Source organism: Xyrauchen texanus, chromosome 45 (assembly GCF_025860055.1).
Source record: "Xyrauchen texanus isolate HMW12.3.18 chromosome 45, RBS_HiC_50CHRs, whole genome shotgun sequence".
In the NCBI taxonomy this organism is placed as follows: domain Eukaryota; kingdom Metazoa; phylum Chordata; class Actinopteri; order Cypriniformes; family Catostomidae; genus Xyrauchen; species Xyrauchen texanus.
Genome location: NC_068320.1, coordinates 26,069,174 through 26,089,465, shown reverse-complemented (window position 1 = coordinate 26,089,465; position 20,292 = coordinate 26,069,174). Strand labels below are relative to the sequence as shown.

General features: G+C 42.1%; 1 pseudogene; it reads right to left on the bottom strand.

The window, feature by feature from the left end:
- Nucleotides 1-20,292, bottom strand: part of LOC127637518 (conserved oligomeric Golgi complex subunit 5-like) — a 99,687-nt pseudogene that overhangs the window by 33,881 nt on the left and 45,514 nt on the right.

Here is a 20,292-nt window from a genome sequence, read left to right as displayed (position 1 = left end):
TGTGTATTTACTTATGCAATTAGCCTTAGCAAGAAAGAAATCTAACAATTTATTAAAAAAGAACATTAGAAATGTAATTTCCATCACGGTCTTCTATTATACACTATTCAGAATGTGCGATGTGCCGGTAATGACGCTGTGACATAAATCTCAGTGATGCATGTACATACACTATTAGACTTTTAAACCAATTAAAACAATTATTGAATGTGCTGCGTCTCAGTTTGCCTACTTATACTATGCTCTTAAAGTACACACTGTTTTTGTATTGGAAAAGTGTCTATTTATTAGTGTGTATAAAAACAAAGTGCAAGTATTGGGACCATAACCTCATTAAATCACCCCTTGAAACAAAAGACCCTTCTGTCGCATTGCAATGTGTATCCTGCCACCATGCACCGGCCTGTCAATCATCCCGTTACAGATGTATGATGACATGCATGCTCCTCATTACATTTTTGACCATCATTCATTCATTGCATGTCATTTGTGTACCCTACAATGCTTCCTACTTGATTGGAGAAGCAACAGTGTGTCGTTCTGTCGCAGGTGTTTTGTGTGGAGAGCCACTGATGTTTTGATATACTGATGCACGTGAAGTAGTTCATGCAAATCAAACTTTATCGTTATCTCTATATCGTTAGTGTGAGACGTTCACAATGTGTTGCAGTTGATATCTGACCTATTGGGAATTGTCCAATTGTCCTATTTATTGTCCAATTATTAACCTAATTGAAACCATTGGCATATTGGTTATAAGGATGAAAGAACTGTGAATTCAAATGCATAATCCAAAAATAATAATAGCCACAATCTGTTGAAGGGTTTCCATTTATTATGAACATGTAATATTACGTTTATTCTGTCTCGTTCTCAGGCTAATGAGAACGGCACTTACCTATAGACTACATGATCCAAGACGCTTTGAAACCAGCCGACTTTAACTTCTGAGGTATCGGTTTGATATCCATTAATGCTGCACGATTGATTGAATTAAGATTGAAATCACAATATGGCTTTGTGCGACTGCTAAACCTAAGACTGTTTTAAAATGCAAAAACCTATATCGATTATCATGTTTAGCCATTTTGGGGATCTTTTGTATGTTTTTATCTTGCACTGTGGCTCTCTTTGTCCTTTAACAGATCAGATTTTTAAAGAACATTATTTAGAGTTTGAACGGTAAAAAAGCTTTTTTACCTCTTTTTTTAAACACTCCTAAGTACATTTACATTTATGCATTTGGCAGACGCTTTTATCCAAAGTGACTTACAGTGCACTTATTACAGGGACAATCCCCCCCGGAGCAACCTGGAGTTAAGTGCCTTGCTCAAGGACACAATGGTGGTTGCTGTGAGGATCGAACCAGCAACCTTCTGATTACCAGCTCAGGGCTTTAGCCCACTACCACTTGGAGTGGTGGTGGCGTAAAGCAAATAGCTAAATTGGTAAGTTGCAAAATATCGCTATCCATGTGGTTTTATGTTGTAAAAACATGATGACCGCCATGTTTGTTGTTTTTCAAGTGTGACAATTGTAGTTCTGAAGCGAACGGTCAAACGAGGTATTGTGGGAAACATTAGCCGAAAAAGTATTTTTTTTATTTATTCCCTTTTCTCCCCAATTTAGAACGCCCAGTTCCCACTACTTAGTAGGTCCTCATGGTGGCGCTGTTACTCACCTCAATCCTTGTGGCGGAGGACGAGTCTCAGTCGCCTCCGCTTCTGAGTGCGTCAATCCGCGCATCTTATCACGTGACTCGTTGTGCACGACACCGCGGAGACTCACAGCATGTGGGGGCTCATGCTACTCTCCACGATCCACACACAACTCACCACACGCCCCATTGAGAGCGAGAACCCCTAATCATGACTTCGAGGAGGTTACCCCATGTGACTCTACCCTCCCTAGCAACCGGGCCAAATTGATTGCTTAAGAGACCTGGCTGGAGTCACTCAGCACGCCCTGGGTTCAAACCCTCGACTCCAGGAGTGGTAGTCAGCGTCAATACTCGCCGAGATACCCAGGCTACCTCACAGAGCCATACTTAAAAAAATACCAGAAATAGTAAACCATCCGGTCAACTCTGGGTCACTCATTTGCACATACTACAATCTAATTCTCATCTCGGGTACGGTCTAGGGCAGATATGGCCCGGATTGTCATTTTAACCAGAGTTAAAAATGCAGAAGTTGAAGAAACACTTGAATATGTGTGTATGTGTGTGTGTGTGTGTGTGTGTGTGTGTGTGTGTGTGTGTGTGTATACATACGATTGTCAAATGCAACCAATCTTGGCTTCCCTTTCTTTCTTTGTTCATATATAATTCAGTACTTCTCTCTCTCTAGTTCTATTTCACATTTATGACACTTGAAGTGAACAAGTGGGGCTCTGTGGAGCTCTCTCATACCTGTGAGCCAGAAGGTTTGTTTGCTCCATGAAAGCAGCTGGGAATCGAGCTGTAATGTCTGCTTTAATTGTGTAACTGTTAAATGTGGCTGTTTGCAGTTTTGTTTTTCAACTGGTGTTTATGTGTGTGTGTGTGTGTGTGGGGGGGGGGGGGGGTTGTGCCACAAATAAAAGGTGTGAAATTGTGGGAGTTTGAAAACAACAGCTTTTGAAGCGGAGGCAGAGAAAGAAAACACAAAACATGGCATTCACCCACCTTTTCACATCTCCAGGGAACCCGACCGCTGCTCTGTGGAGCTATACAATTACGCGGGCACAGAAGTCTTGTATATATGTTTTTCTATACTGCATATGCGCCCCGTCTCTTTCCGAATCCTCAAAGGCACTATGGAAATTTGAACTGCTTTTTGCAGGCTTTCTGGGGATTAAAGAGAAGTTCTCACTCTGCAATATCTTTTAAACGACGGGCGACTCTATCATGTACAACTGAAGGCTGTTTGTGTGCTTGGTGACACTCTGCCAATCATTCAGGGTGGTTTCAATTTCATATTGTCCCCCGTGACAGTCATTGAGCATTTTCTCTAGACCCTGAAAATGATAAAATAACAGTCCCTAAAGTATGAGAATGATGTGACACTATTTCATCAGTCTTTATTCTCCTCGTCACGCTGAAGAGATGCCATTTTTCTTACATAATTATAGTATGAGAAAAGTGGACACATCTTGCAGATCTAACTTGTTTTCCTTCATTTTTTAAATGAAGAGGTGCTGGAAGGAGGGGGGTGTTGCCATGGGAACGCCCACACTTGCCCTCTCCATTTCTGCAGACCTCAATCTTCTGGCCAAAAATCTCTATTTTCAAGAGGTGATTAGAAGCCGCTCAACTCATCTCCGCCGAAACTGTTTACTGAGTGAAAATGAGAGGAAAACCAACAGAGAGAGAGAGAGAGAGAGAGAGAGAGAGAGAGAGAGAGAGAGAGAGAGAGAGAGAGAGATGGTAGGTTTGTTGACCGACCATTTCTGTCTCTGACACAGACACGGCTACATTCAGAATGAAACACTAGCATACAACAAAAATAACGTGCATGTAATAGTATGATGCAACGATAACCACTTAAAACAGTACAGTAGTGCGTTACTTTGTTGTCACATTACATCATTATGGTGTTTAATTCCCCGAGCACCATCACGTTATGATCTCTGAAATAGTTATTTTGAGTTTTTAAATCATCATTTTGTGTAAAAATATTGAACTAATCACAAAAAATTAAGGTAAATATTCAGGTAATTTTTCACGAAAATGAAAAATATTTTATAAATTATATATATATATATATATATATTAGTTTTTGTTTGCATTGTGATAATATTTTCATGACCCCCCACCAAGCACCCCCCATTATTCTTATTAATCTAATGCAAAATAATCCCATTTTCATTACTGTTCTGCGAAAAATAAATATTATTATATAAATATACACAGTTAAAGTCAGAAGTTTACACACACTTATGTTGACGTATTTAAACTAATTTATTAACCAATCCACTGATGGCAAGTCGTTTAGGACATCAACTTTGTGCATGACATGATACATTTTCCCCCCAAAAATTTTTATAGACCGATTGTTTCACTTTTAATTGACTATATGACACGTCCAGTGGGCAAGAAGTTTACATACACTTGGTTAACTGTGCCTTTAAGCAGCTTGGAAAATTCCAGAAAATGATATCAAGCCTTTAGCCAGTTAGCTTCTGATAGGAGGTGCACTGAATTTGAGGTGTACCTGTGGATGTATTTTAAGGCCTAACTTCAAACTCAGTGCCTCTTTGCTTGACATCATGGGAAAATCAAAAGAAATCAGCCAAGACCTCAGAAAAACAAAACAAATTGTGGACCTCCACAAGTCTAGATCATCCTTGGGAGCAATTTCCAAATGCCTGAAGGTACCACGTTCATCTGTACAAACAATAGAACGCAAGTATAAACACCATGGGACCAGGCAACAATCATACCGCTCAGGAAGGAGATGCATTCTGTCTCCTAGAGATGAACGTAGTTTGGTGCGAAAAGTGCAAATCAATCCCAGAACAGCAGCAAAGGACTTTGTGAAGATGCTGGAGGAAACAGGTAGACGAGTATCTAGATCCACAGCAAAACGAGTCCTATATCGACATCACCTGAAAGGCTGCCCAGCAAGGAAGAAGCTACTGCTCCAAAACCACCATATAAAAGCCAGACTACAGATTGCAAATACACATGGGGACAAAGATCTTACTTTTGGAGAAATGTCCTCTGGCCTGATGAAACAAAAATTTAACTGTTTGGCCATAATGACCATCGTTATGTTTGTAGGAAAAAGGGTGAGGGTTACAAGCCGAAGAACACCATCCCAACCGTGAAGCATGGAGGTGGCAGTATCATGTTGTGAGGGTGCTTTGCTGCAGGAGGGACTGGTGCACTTCACAAAATAGATGGCATCATGAGGAAGGAAACTGATGTGGATATATTGAAGCAACATCTCAAGGCATCAGACAGGAAGTTAAAGCTCGGTCACAAATGGGTCTTCCAAATGGACAATGACCCCAAGCATACCTCCAAAGTTGTGGCAAAATGACTTAAGGACAACAAAGTCAAGGTATTGGAGTGACCATAACAAAGTCCTGACCTAAATTTGAACTGAACTGTAAAAGCGTGTGCGAGCAAGGAGGTCTACAAACCTGACTCCGTTACACCAGTTCTGTCAGGAGGAACTGGACAAAATTCCAGCAACTTATTGTGTGAAGCTTGTGGAAGGATACCCAAAATGTTTGACACAAATTAAACAATTTAAAGGCAATGCTACCAAATACTAACAAAGTTCGTCACTTCTCACCAGAGCTTACGCTACGCCTGCGTCATATACCGGAACTCGACTCTCTTGTGCACGTGCGGACGGCCGTTACCGGAAGCCAGTGATTATAGTTTATAAAGTTATAAATATGGATATTTTTCTTACGAAAATGCATCACTTTGTAAGAAGGCCTTTATTAACCCCCTGGAGCCGTATGGATTACCCATTTGATGAATGGATGCACTTTTTTGGGCTTCAAAATCTAAGGTACCATTCACTCCCATTATAAAGCTCGGAAGAGATGGGATATATTTTAATATAACTCTGATTGTGTTTGGCTGAAAGAAGAAAGTCATATACACCTAGGATGGCTTGAGGGTGAGTCAATTATGGGATCATTTTCATTTTTGGGTGAACTAACCCTTTAAAATACCCTACATCACAGTTCTGCTTCAGATATCCTAATCTATGCCACACATTAGGGAACAGTCCAGTTCTAATTTCCAGCATTATGAGCTCTCTTTGAAACCCATCTGTAAGATCTTAGCACCCTGCCAAACTACTTTTTCCTCTGATCTCTCACAGTTTGAGCCCTCATTTAGCACAAAATAACGCCTCAATTACCGGCTGCAATTAGCCAAACTCACCACTGACGGAATGCTGAGCCGTAGATACCGGGACACCAGAGGAGAAACGCACCCCATATGTCTTTGTTAACACTGTCCCTGTCCCTCTGACAGCGAGTGCATGTACGCACACTCCTGCTCCATCACAAACTCCCCAAGAGTCAGTCAGAGAATGTAGATAAAAGTGCCCTATCACTGTATGGTCGAAAATGCCTGATGTTGGATATGCGTGTGTGTGTGTGTGTGTGTGTGTGGTGTTGATAACCTTGTCACAGAGAGTCCAGACACCTGCAGACACCAATTAGGATGTCATTTACTGTTACTGTGCCAGCAGCATGTAAACCAGCAGGGGCTATACACACACCAGCCAGACAGAGGCAAGGACACACACACACACACACACACACACACACACACACACACACACACACACACACACACACACACACACACACACACACACTAACTTTATAATAAATGACTACGCATCAAGGACAAACCAATTACACATGGGATAGCTCTTGACACACATTCTTTGGAAAACGTGCATGCTGCTGTTTATGCATATGCATATTATATGGGTGAATCTCACAAAAACTGTCAAGAAAATGCTCTGGTCATATTTCACCCCAAAATCTAATGGCAAAATAATAAATCATATGTTGCATTAAGGCAAATAAGCCTCCTTTCAGGTTTGATTGGTTAGGTTTAATACAGGCGTAATATTCAATTACATTTAGTACAAAAATATAACTATATAATGTGGTGGTGGTGTAGTGGTCTAAGCACATAACTGGTAATCAGGTAATCAGAAGGTTGCTGGTTTGAGCCCCACAGCCACCACCATTGTGTCCTTGAGTAAGGCACTTAACTCCAGGTTGCTGCGGGGGGATTGTCCCTGTAATAAGGGCTCTGTAAGTTGCTTCGGATGAAAGCATCTGCCAAATGCATAAATGTAAATGTTGTTTTTTTATTGATAAAAATGTGATGAAATTTGAATTTTGCCCCATGCATTTCTTTGTGAGATTAACCGATATGCAAAAATGAATGCGACAATACACACCATGTCATAAATCTCATCTCACCTTGATGATTTCATCAATAAAGCACACATGGGTCACTGGGTCCCTCTTTTTGGTTAACACTTTCTGCAGGTGCTGTACCTGTTCAGGAACATGACAGAAAATCAGCCAAAATATCAGCTGACCATTTGCACACTACTGAACAAATGTATACACTTGTTTCCTAATTTTGGTGGATTTGGAGAGAGAAAGAGAGACAGACAGGAATTATGTCGCTAACTGAACTTGAACATGCATGACCCTCTTGAGCACCACAGCTCAACATCTGAAGCACATGCACAACCAGTGCACAGCTCTGAATAATAGTTATACACTTTAAAAAGTCTTAACGGTAAACACGATACATAATAGATAGGAACATGTTAATGCCAGGGACATCTGTGAGTTATTGCTGCTTTGCCTAATGGAATTTAGTGCATTTATCAAATAGACCATCTGTGTTAGTTTGCTAATGTTTGCATACCTGACCACAAGCGGCACAGATCTGGTCCATTAACGTCTCTAAATTTGTCCATAGAGCAGCGCGAAACGCAGCCGTGTTTCCAGGAGTGGGCACGACGGCTCGGCCCGGGGCACCTGAATGCAGTAGACACAAAAGACACACGCTAAAACACAACACATATTTCAACACAGCTGTAAATGTGCTAAATTACACACCTCTAGTGTTGGTAGGCTGAGTGAGAACTTTAATGTCCAGAGCTTTTAAAACGTTCTCTTGCACAGATGCCCGGTGCCCGTCTACAACGTGTCTTATGGTTCCTCTCAGACTGCCGAGATATAACACCTGTAGGGCCGTGCCCACCTGAGACGGATTCTGATGGATAAACAAACAAAAACATCAATCAAAACAACAAGTGACGTCACTAAAAAAGAAAATACTAGTTTCATATATAGTGTAAACAACATGAAGATTTTGTTCCCTTTTCAGTATGATAAACTTTTGGCAACCTCTTCAATATGCATGAATGTAAATAAAAAACGGTCACTATACTTTCTTACTAAATGTCCCGGGAAAAATATTATTGACCAGTATTAATATTATTGCCAAACATGTTTCCATCCAATCAAGTCCAAATGTATCAAATAAAGTCTGCATCTCCGCTTCCAAGTCAAATTTACACCCGAGACTAGTTTCTAGAGACTTCTCTGATTGACAGGTTCACAGACTGTGTGCAGCACTTCCTGCGAGAGCTACCAATTGACGTCAGTGTGCTCTATGCCAGAGCACATGTTTAAAGAATCATGTCAAATCCACATTCTTCAAATTTGACTGTCTCAGCTTAGCAATGTCTACGGGACGGGGCTCTAGAGTGTTGCATGTAAAGCGACTTCTACCAGACCGTCCTGATCCGTGATCTGGCTTTTAATATAATCTCGCAGGATGTAAGTGCCAAGCATTACACCTGTTTCAAGACCCCGTCCAACTTCAATCTAATCTGGGTGGATCAAAGAGGATCAGGATCAGTCGCCGGCACATGGAAAACCACACGTGAATGGATATGCATGCGGCGGATGTGTAAAACCAAAGCAAAACCAAAAAGGCAGATAAGAGGAAGCGATAATCCAGCAAATCTAGCCTTCTTGTCTGTGTGTGCTTGACTAATGGTGCACAGATTGAGTGCACTAGGCAGGGATGGTGGGATAAAAGCCATTGGTGGTGGCTAAGTACTTGCAGCAATCAGCGGTTTCCAGCGCTAATCACGGAAGTGAAGGACACACATTTTTCGCTCTCCAAAAACACTTGACGTGAAGGCAAAATGGGGCCAGGGCTGCAACCTCTACTTAAATAGATAACGAAATGTGCCAATTCTGAAAAAGGTCTTTCCACTCTTATACTCTAAACCAGTGGTTCTCAACTGGTGGGTGGTGACCCAAAAATGGGGTACTGATATATATATATATATAGATATATGCAACGAACCAATCCAGTTATGCATTTAGAGTAGCAAAATAAATAGGCTTATCAACTTTGATGACGTCAAAGGACGTGCGTCCAAATCAAACTACAGTATTTTGCCAACCCGGACTCAATGTCCTAATAATAGTACGAGAAAATCATAAGAAATTGTACAAGTTGGCACGTATAAAAACGCGTGACTTTTACACCTATAGAGAAAAATAAACCAAACAACAAATAATGTTATTAGGACCTAAACCCCAAAACCTAACCAGGATTTTAAAGGAATATTCCAGGTTCAATAAAAGTTAAGCTCAATCGACAGAATCAAAAACCTAACTTTAAAAAAACAAAATCTGTGTTACAGTGAGACACTAACAAATGGCCATTTGTTTGGAGGGTTTCATGGCAGTAACGTGAAGCTTATCATTTTATAAAAGCACATTGAGCTTGTGTATTATTTGAGTTGTAATGTTGTTCAAAAATAGGTACAGAACTTCTAAAAACCAGCCCATCTGGCACCAACAATCATGCCACGGTCCAAATCACTGAGATCAAAATTTTCCCCATTCTGATGGTTGATGTGAACATTAACTGAAGTTACTGACCTGTATATGCATGATTTGATGCACTGCTGCTGCACGATTGGCTGATTAGATAATTGCATGCGGGTTGGCGCTGTTTTGGTGGCACGAGGGGGACCTACACAATATTAGGCAGGTGGTTTTCATGTTGTGCGTTCCACTCCAGGACCTTAATGTGCTTCTTCTTTAGCCACTCCTTTGTTGCCTTGGCCATGTGTTTTGGGTCATTGTCATGCTGGAATACCAATCCATGACCCATTTTCAATGCCCTGGCTGAGGGAAGGAGGTTCTCACCCAAGATTTGACGGTACATGGCCCCGTCCATCGTCTCTTTGATGCGTTGAAGTTGTCCTGTCCCCTTAGCAGAAAAACACCCTGTGGCAGGGCGGAGGGCGGGGCCGGGTCGTGATCCTACACACCCTGTCCCGTATTAGGCTAATTAAGCCTCCGAGAGGGATAAGGGTCGACTGCAGGGGACTACATGGCGGCGTTCACAGGAGGCGGCAAGGCAGTATTTCTTCTCTCTCTCTCTCTCTCTGTCCACCCCCTGTGTCTGCTGTTCCCGCCCCTTCTCCCCGTTCCCCTCACTCCCACCCAATTCCGGCTCCTCGTAGGTGGGGAGGCCCACCCCGACCCCGGTCCAGAGGACCCTTCCGCTTCTCTGCCCCTTCAAACCCCCCATTTTAATTATTTCTGTTTCCCTCCAGGTAGACGGGGATGACCTGCCGGCAGACAGGGCTTAAGGCACAACCCTCCCCCAGGGAAAGGGGGGTGTGTACGTCATGCTGGGGGCTCCCCATCCTGAGAGAACGAGGGAGGAATGTGGCAGGGCGAAGGGCGGGGCCAGGTCGTGATCCTACACACCCGGTCCCGTATTAGGCTAATCAAGCCTCCCGAGAGGGATAAAGGTCGACTGCAGAGGATCGTGCGGGAGAGAGAGATCGTTTACGGACGTCCGTCATATGTGTGTGTTTGTCTTTTGTATAAGTGGGTAATTAAAATATTATTTACATTGTCAAGCCGGTTCTCGCCTCCTTTCCATTGATCACTTTACACACCCCCAAAGCATAATGTTTCCACCTCCATGTTTGACGGTGGGGATGGTGTTCTTGGGGTCATAGGCAGCATTCCTCCTCCTCCTCCAAACACGGCGAGTTGAGTTGATGCCAAAGAGCTCGATTTTGGTCTCATCTGACCACAACACTTTCACCCATTTCTCCTCTGAATATTCAGATGTTCATTGGCACACTTCAGACGGGACGGTACATGTGCTTTCTTGAGCAGGGGGACCTTGCGGGCGCTGCAGGATTTCAGTCCTTCACCTGGGAGCCAGAAATCTCTGATTGAGAGGGGGTCGAATATTACTTATTTCCCTCATTAAAATGCAATTCAATTTATAACATTTTTGACTTGTATTTTCTTTGTCACTTTGTCAAACGTACAAAATCAGCAGGGGATAAGATACTTTTTTCCCCTCACTGTAGCTGTGTAATAAGCAGGAAAATCTAGTCATCCGATCATTATCGCAAAATAAAGACCTCCGCTCCACATGGGGGCCCTAATAACGATCGGCTAACGGTACATTATCCTTTACTTATTGAACATTGTAAAATGCCTGAATAATATGAAGACATTTTTAATAGCACCCATCCCTAGTTGACAGCTTTCACAAACTGCATTCTGCCATGATTGGCTGCGTGGTCCATGGGGGGGGGGGGTCGCTTACACAACAGTTGAGTGTAGTTGTCAAAAAACAGATATGAATCGCTGGCGAAGGACAACAGAGGATTGAGACAGAGCTAATTGCTTGTGGCAGGTTCACTCACAGCATGTAATGCACTAGCCCTCATTTACCCTGAGCTGCGGAGAGATAATGGTTTAGCAGGGACATGCACAGTCACCGTGGAGATGGATTTGATCAGTTCAGAGCAAGCCGCTGACCCAAGATGGCCAGTCGCCAACTGCGACTGAGGTGTTTTCGCATTATTCACATCCAGACGAGCACCGTGCTTTTGTTCCCAGAATTAGCACTTAGCTGGAACAGGTGGCCAACGATTGTTTTCTTTACTGGCAAGATGGGAGAAAAAGCATATTTGAGCTAATGCTTTAAAGCTTAAACTCTGGAGGAGGCCAATTTTTGAGGGAAAAACAGACCGTTATCTATGATGAAGGTGAAACGCATATAAAAATACACCCCAGCTCCATGTTGATTATGTTTGGCTTGAGAGTTTTGGCCTTGTGTTGCAAAAAGTGAGACATTTTATACAGTCGGTTTAGTCACCCCATTGACAGTCTCAGTGCATCTCCAGTCCATCACAAGTGAAATTTATTCTGTCCAAGGGATTGTATGAACTCGAGGACAGTGTAGCACTATTTCTTGATCTGTTTCTTGGGAGCATTATGTTTCAAGATTGAGAAATGAATATATTTATATTAGATAACCCCTCAAGCTTAATATCTGACACATTTGGAGCAGTCAAGGTCACAAACGATACGCACATCATCTGCACTTCATTGTAGCCAAGAAATCCTTACATAATTGCAAATGGCATTTGGTACGCTTGTCGAATACTTACTGTGAATCCTGAAGATCATATGTACATGGAGGTTTGGGGCATGCCAATGAGTTAGATGTGTTTCTCCAGGGGAACGTAGGAGACAAAAAGCATGGGAAAGGCATTTTAAGGCTTTCTCTATTTGTTCTTTTAATGCACGGGTAACTTTTGCATTCCACAGAATCGGCATAGGACGTTTATAATAGCAAAATTGGGGGTGAATTCACAAAACGATTGTGGTAATGAAGGCACCATGGAACTTAGAATTGCACCATGCATATTTAGTCAATAGCTGGGTTTCAATCCAACTATTTTGCTGATCATTTTGAAATTGCGCTTGACATGTGAATAAACTCTCAAAATTCGCTCGAGTTACGCATTAGTTAAAATGCACATTAAGGTGATGGAAATAGTTTATTCGCAAAACGGTGGCCTGTTTTGACCATTTTTGCACGTGCTATGTGTCTGTGATAGCTTGATGTGACTGGCCCAATGAAAGGTCAGACCTTGGCACACAATTCTTCGAACATAGCCCTTGACATTCGGAAGTGTTTAACTCACAGCTGGACATTAAAGTGGTTCTTCACAATCCGCTAGAACAGATTTGAGCATGGGCGCTCGCTGGTATACGAAGACTTGTGGTGTATTATATCAGATATTACACTTATTCTGTGGCGTCTCCTGGCAGCATTGAATAAAAGAGGTACAACTGCTCCAATCCTGAAGATAAAACTCTCCCAGAAGCTCCCTTACGACAACGCGCATGTCATAGTGGATGGAATCGCACAACAATTCCTATTTTCTTTAGTCACATTTTTTAAAATGTGCTTAACACTTTGATGGAAACTCAGCTAATGTGTTTACATGCACATCAATATGCAGAAAACTGCCAAAATCAATTATACCCCACCCCCATAACACCCTTTACTTTCTGTGCAAGTGAGGATTGTTTTGGTGAGAATGCACCTTATTCACAAAAGTCAGCGCTATTCGCCTTTTGCAATTAACATTGCATAATTACTGCCTATGGAAAGAGATGGCTGTTTACATTCTCTACTGATCATAGCAGAAGTAATTCATCAAATGATAGAAAAGAGCATTATAACCAGGCATACTTGTGTGGAATTGTCTTTCATCAATCCGCGCACCTTATCATGTGACTCGTTGTGCATGACACCGGGGAGACTCACAGCATGTGGAGGCTCATGCTACTCTCCGCAACCACGCACAACTCACCACACGCCCCATTGAGAGCAAGAACCACTAATCACGACCACGAGGAGGTTACCCCATGTGACTCTACCCTCCCTAGCAACCGGGCCAATTTGGTTGCTTAGGAGACCTGGCTGGAGTTTTAAAGTTATTTTTAATTAGACACGGCATCTAAAGAAACAGCGCGAACAAAACGAAACAAAGACGTACGTCTAGCGTGCGTTTACATAGAAAAATAAATGGATGGTTGCAAAAGCGTTCGGAGTGAACAGCCCCTTACTGTTGGTGCAGGGGTTTGGCCATTGCGTCTTGCTCTCTTATAAGCATTTCTCAGATTAAGCAATTGAGTTTTTTTTTAAACACTTTGTCAGGAAAGATCTTCAGCTTGGAAATGTGTCTCGTGATCCTCGCGTTCGGTTCCAGTCTGTTGAACAGCCCCTTGCCTGGGCTCATAATCTGAGCCACTTCACCACCGAGTTCAGCCAAATACCTTTGCTATCTGTGACTATTGCTACTCCACATACAACTGTACTGAATAAAAAAACAATGTGGCATTTCGCTGTTATTATAGCTTGTGTCTGGGGTAGTATACTGTGGCATCAGTGCAAGAGTTTTCCCCCCTCATTATACTTGAGAATTTGAGAATAAGGACCGACTAAAAAATTGTATTTATTTATTTTATGCACATTAGTTGAAAATGAAATGCTCTTCTTTAACAGCCAGGATAGGAATGTTCTTAGCAATAATATAACGGTTCTGTATGGTTTATGTATTTATTGCGCCCTCTTGTGGACTATGGAAACAATGTCAATTTAAAAATCAGCTGACTTTAAAATTAGAACATTATTCAAATTTTTAAAAGGTTTAAGTTAAAAAAATGTATTTTGTTTCTCTGCTTAATTGACAGCCCTATGCGTCACATTACGGGCGAATATTGGTGATCATCCCTGGGTCACAGTTATATCAGCCTGCATCATGTGTCCCGCCTGGACCTGTAATAACTTCACCGCTCTGATGGTATTGCCTCTATTATAAGTGATGTGTGGGGCTTGATTAAATTCTCTCCTGCTTGGTAGAATTCAATTCGGTCAATCCTCGTTCTGCATGACTGCTCTGGCAAGATGTCCTTTTACCTGAGCAATAACAAAAGAAGAAATACACTGTCCAAAGAGGGAGCTGGCAATGATATAAAAGGGATAGTTCACCCAAAAATCATGTCCTTCTGCATCTGTATGACTTTCTTTATTCCATGGAACAGAAAAGGAGGACTAGTGAAGGAGAAGGAGATGACAGATCTTTCATTTTTGGGCGAACTATTCCTTTAAATATGTCACCTTGACGGGATCATGGTCCATCACACAGGTATGCAATACCTTACAGAGAAAAGCAACACTGTCATTTCCAGCCAATTGCTTTCTTTCATACGAACACCTGGTCACCAAGACTGTATCATTAGCTTCTGCTTCTGTTTGTTTTGCCACCATATGGAAGTCTCAGCTCGGATATTTGTCAAACCAAACCAATAGCCAGTAAGAAGGTGACACCGGGGGTCTGTGTGCCAACATACTGTGCCCAAGTCATTCCTAATATGCAGTACAATATTCAACATCCCATACATGATGTAATATATTCAATAAAATACTAAACTAACTTTTTTAAAGGTTTCGGGTTCAAGCTAAGCTCAATCGATGGCATTTGTAGCATAATGTTGATTAATACAGAAATTATTTAATCACGTCCCATCATATGCGGTTACTGTAAGGCACTTGCAATGGAAGTGAATGGGGCCAGTCCATAAATGTATAAAAAGTATAGCCAAAAGATGCAAACATTATATGTCTTCACGTGATTTTAGTGCGGTAAAATTGCTTACCGGCCTTTACGTAGTCATGGCAACAAGTTGTACATCGATAAGGCTAGTAAGTGATTTTATCGACCTAAAATCATGTTAACGTGTATAATGTTTATGTCGTCTTGCTATTCTTTTGAAACAGTGTGTATTTTAATGTTTTTGTATTGAGTGTCTTGTATTGTTTGTGCAATAGATCTTAACTTGTACTGAACCCGGAACATTTCTTTCAACGAACAAAGGCAGACTGATCTCATTAAATTTACGTGGCAATGGCAATTATGCACTTCATTTAGAGGCTGACCAAGATATCGGTTTGCTGGCCTTTTCTGCGTATCCGTCCGTTCTGCATAAAGCAGCGGCTCATTTTAGCTTATCGCGGCCCGTTTCGCGGTCGACCCGCCGGACCGATCGGTTCTCACGATGGCCGGTCCGCCCCTGATTGGCCCCAAAGTGCGTCGGCCTATCGGGAAAATGCCTGGTATGCCAGATTAACAGTCCAGCGCTGGTTTTACCGATTAATCGGTGCTGATAGTTTCCTTTTGGAACTATCAGTTTTGTGTGTATATATATGTGACGCTCTTGTTCTACCTGCTCCGTACGGGACTCGAACCTAGGTCTCCGGCATGGGAGGCGGGTGCTCTAACAAGGAGGCTAAAGGTCACAGCCTCTAGCAGTCGCTAGTGCACCTCTTGAGGTCAGGAGAGTGAGGTTTACACACTGCACAGTTATCTACCAGCTGGCTCCCGTTACACTCACCCCCCTAAACCTCACTCCCATCCGGGTCACGGCACCAATGTGACGCTCTTGTTCTACCCGCTCCGTACGGGACTCGAACCTAGGTCTCCGGCGTGGGAGGCGGGTGCTCTAACAAGGAGGCTAAAGTTAAGGTTTACACACTGCACAGTTATCTACCAGCTGGCTCCCTTTACATATATATACAAACAAACTGGTGAAAATTTGAGGCTATAAAAGCTTAAATTTGCTAATACTTGTAAATAAAGCACTGTAATGGAGCCAAGTCCCTGGTGTATTTCGAGCTTGTTAATAGTTAAAAGTCCAATGTTATGCGCAAAATTAGCTATCGGTCGACCTCTAACTTCATTACACATTTGAGTGCAGTTTCCCAGTGAAATGTCCATTGGGGGGCGCCAAAAGCGATTGAAATTATGTTGTAATCGGACAAGGTTTTATTAGAGAATATTAGATGGACGTTTTAATGAGTAAAAGGTACTTTCCTAACCTAAACCTAACCATATATGCATTTGGCAGACGCTTTTATCCAAAGTGACTTACAGAGCACTTATTACAGGGACAATCCCCCCGGAGCAACCTGGAGTTAGTGCCTTGCTCAAGGACACAATGATGGTGGCTGTGGGGCTCGAACCAGCAACCTTCTGATTACCAGATTACCAGTTATGTGCTTCGACCACTACACCACCACCACCACTCACCGATAGTATCCTAAAAGATGAACAAAACCGACATTCTTACCCTAAACAAACACAGAAACCTAACCAATTGACCTGTTTCAGTGACGGCACTTTTTCCCCGCAGCCGCCATATTTGTGACCATCAGCGGGAGGAAACAATGGCGGTGAATGGAAAAACCCCCCGTACGACTATATCAAGAAAAAACTCAAAAAATGCTTTTGGTTAATAAGCGATTTTATCACACTAAAATCATGTTAACATGCATATTGTTTACGCCTTGTGTCTATACTTTTGAAAAAGAGAGTATTTTAACATTCAAAAATTGGCCACCATTCACTTCCATTGTAAGTGACTCACTGCACCCTCGATATTTTGCAGGTTTTCTTTTGTGCTAATCAACGTCATGCCACAAATGCTGTCGATTGAGCTCAACTTTTATATATTCCTTTAATCTTTCGTCTTTGTCCAGTCATGATTCCACAGCAAAAACAACAGCAAACACAGCCTGTACTCGCCAATCAGAACACGAAGAGTTAGTTTGCTCACACTTACTGAAGTGTCATGTGGCCATGCGGCAAAAGTGAGACAGTGAGTGTGAGAAGGTGAAAAGATGATGGATCACGTAGACCTTCAATTTCGTGCCGTGTTTCCAAAGCAACCCAAAAACAAACAGGACGTCGAGCGATTAAAGCCTTTAAAGATGCACTTTGTAAATGTCAATGCAATGCCAGACAAGGAAGAAATGAACTCAATTTAGGAGGGAACTGATGATTATGGGAAGAGAGGTGAGAGATGAGGTGTGCTCGGCATAACTAATGAGTGAGAACTACTCCGGCGAAAGAGAAATCTAAAGTCAACTAATATCTTTTACTGATCAACTGTAAGTCATTCTTAGATGGAATAAATCATTATTTAATGAGCCTTTGTACTTGTGCAGCCAGTACAGAAGGTAGTCAAATATTAAAAATCAAGGGTGCACGTTCACCTCGTGAGAAATAGGACAACGTGCATAACTATGAATAAAAACCATTCTTATTTTAAGCAACACAACAAATGTCTATTCAATGCTGTGAAGGTAGAAAACCAATTTCTGTTCATGCAAAACACTTTTTTTTTTAACAAAGAAACCAGCTCTTAAATTGGCCGACACACTACAAGTAAACAAAATGAAAGGAAATTATGCAAAGAAAACAATGTCATTCCAATAAAACATATTTAGCCAGTTGGGAGATTACAAGAGACAGGGAGGAGAGAAACCGGAGAGAGAGAGGTGGAGAGAGAGGGGTCGAGAGAGAGAGAGAGAGAGAGAGAAAGGTGGAGCAAGAGAGAGCGAGAGGGAAAGGTGGAGAGAGAGAGAGAGAGAGAAAGGTGGAGAGAGAGCTTGAGGTGGCGAGAGAGAGAAAGGTGAAGAGTGAGAGAGAGAGAAAGGTGGAGAGAGAGCGAGAGGGAAAGGCAGAGAGAGTGAGAGAGACAGAAAGATGGAGAGAGAGAGAAAGGTGGAGAGAGAGCTTGAGGTGGCGAGAGAGAGAAAGGTGAAGAGTGAGAGAGAGAGAAAGGTGGAGAGCGAGAGAGAGAGAAAGGTGGAGAGAGAGGTAGAGAGAGAGAGAGAGAGAGGTGGAGAGAGCAAGAGAGGGAGAGCGAGAGAGAGTGAGAAAGGTGGGGAGAGAGAGCGAGAGAGAGAGAGAGGTGGAGAGAGAGGTAGAGAGAGAGAGAGAGAGAGAGGTGGAGAGAGCAAGAGAGGGAGAGCGAGAGAGAGTGAGAAAGGTGGGGAGAGAGAGCGAGAGAGAGAGAGAGGTGGAGAGAGCGAGAGAGAGAGAGAAAGGTGGAGCGAGAGAGAGAGGGGGGGGGATGGCAGCAAAAAAATGATGAAAGTTCAGTGCAATTCAGTTATTTGTACAATGATGCTGAAAACAACAGGAAGCTGTACCATTACAAAAGAATTACATGGTACTACCTTAAAATATAAACAATGTTATTTTGGACCTAGATGATCATATATTTCATGGTATACGAATATAGTAACAGCAACTAATATAAATACTGTTGTATTATTGTGCTTTTAACCTTTATGTGACTTTCTTTTAATTGTGAAGAACGAACATCACAGAGAAAGGATGTTAAAAAGCATGGGCATATGGTCTCCATGGTAACAGCAGTTTGTCAGGTGGGTGCCTGTGCCACTGATTGGTAATGGGTGACAGGAATCGAGATGCAAGAACGAGACGCGCTAATCAGCACACATGGGAGGCAGTCGCTAACTGGTCTGTGATCAGCAACACTGTACCAGTACACGAGACGTCGCGAACCAATTCATCTCATCTGAATTATATAAAATCCTTTATAAGAGAGTTGTAAGCCATGACCCGAACCAACCAGCTCCGAGGTGAATCGCAACATTACAAACTTTTATTTCAAGCAAAAAAAGTATTTGATAATTAGTCAAAGATACAAGACTTAACATCTATAATGAAGGAATGAACTACAATCCCTTGAAGCGTAGCGACATTACAGACATTTCAGCTTTACCGAAAAGCTGTATAAATAATTCATGTTGGGTCACGTGACTCGGTACGGCAGTAGTTGAACACTTAAATGACAGTCTAGAGTCTTGTGAAGAGTATTCAGTCAGTTTTTATTCATTTAAATTATGAGACGCGTAAAACGAAGCCACGCATGTGGACGAGGGGTCCCATGAAGTTGTTCATTATACATATCGAACATAATTCAATTGCAAAATATTGACATATACAAATATATAAGTAAATGGAAAGTGTAGGGACTGCATCATTCATAGTGTCAATAGAAGTGGGCGGTCGCTGCAGAGCTCTTTTGGCGCACTCGGTTCACAGCGATTCTCTGATTGGTGGATCGTTTTCTTCAGGATTATGGGTAGTGTAGTTCTTCACCAGGAATTCCAGTATTAAGCGTTAAACAAGTACCACATATAACTGATCAACAGAGGCATATACCATCAATTAACTACCAGGAAACTCACGGTAGGCCGGTCTTTTACGGTTCATAGGCAATCGTTAAATATCTTTTCCACTGTGGAGAAAATAAACGGTATTTTTACCCCCGGAACTAGACTGTTGCCCTCTATTATCATCTCAGTTTCTTTTGCATAAATAATTTTATTTGCATAATAAATGAGGGGAACAAAAATAAAATGTTAAACATCATGTCTGATATGGTTACCGGTTCATTCATCATACTGGAAATGGAAGGTCAAGTTGAGCACATTGCATTTTTGGATACAGTATACAAGTTTTGGAAAATGTAGAAGGTCATCCGGGTATTCCATACATGCTCTGCTCACTGCAAAAATATTATGCGTAGTATGGTAGTAAGCCATTTCAAGCATACATTTGGCCTTTTCTCCACTGAGAGTGCATTATGAAGGCAAAAGCAGCCATATTGTCAGGTCTTGGATTGGAACAAGCCACACCTGCTGAGAGCTTGTCAACTACACGAGCAATCCGGCTCATCTATATTCTGTATTCATGGGAATATTCTTTAGAGCGAGAGAGAGAGAGAGAGAGAGATGTAACATCTGAAGGTAGAAAGAAGGCAAAGGACAGGGAGGCACAAAGCTTCAGAAAGAGAGGTGGCAAAGGAAAGGAAAGTGAGAAAAAAAGACTTGGCGCACACAAAGCCAATGATTTCCTCCTGAGAGACGGAGAGACCTTCTCTTTCATGTAAAGGTTACACAAATATATGGCTCCAAAAACGGAGTAATCTTTATGTGACCAGCAGAATGTGAGAGAATGAGTGACCACCTGAATGTGGGAGTGTCTTGATTAAGAGAAAATTAAA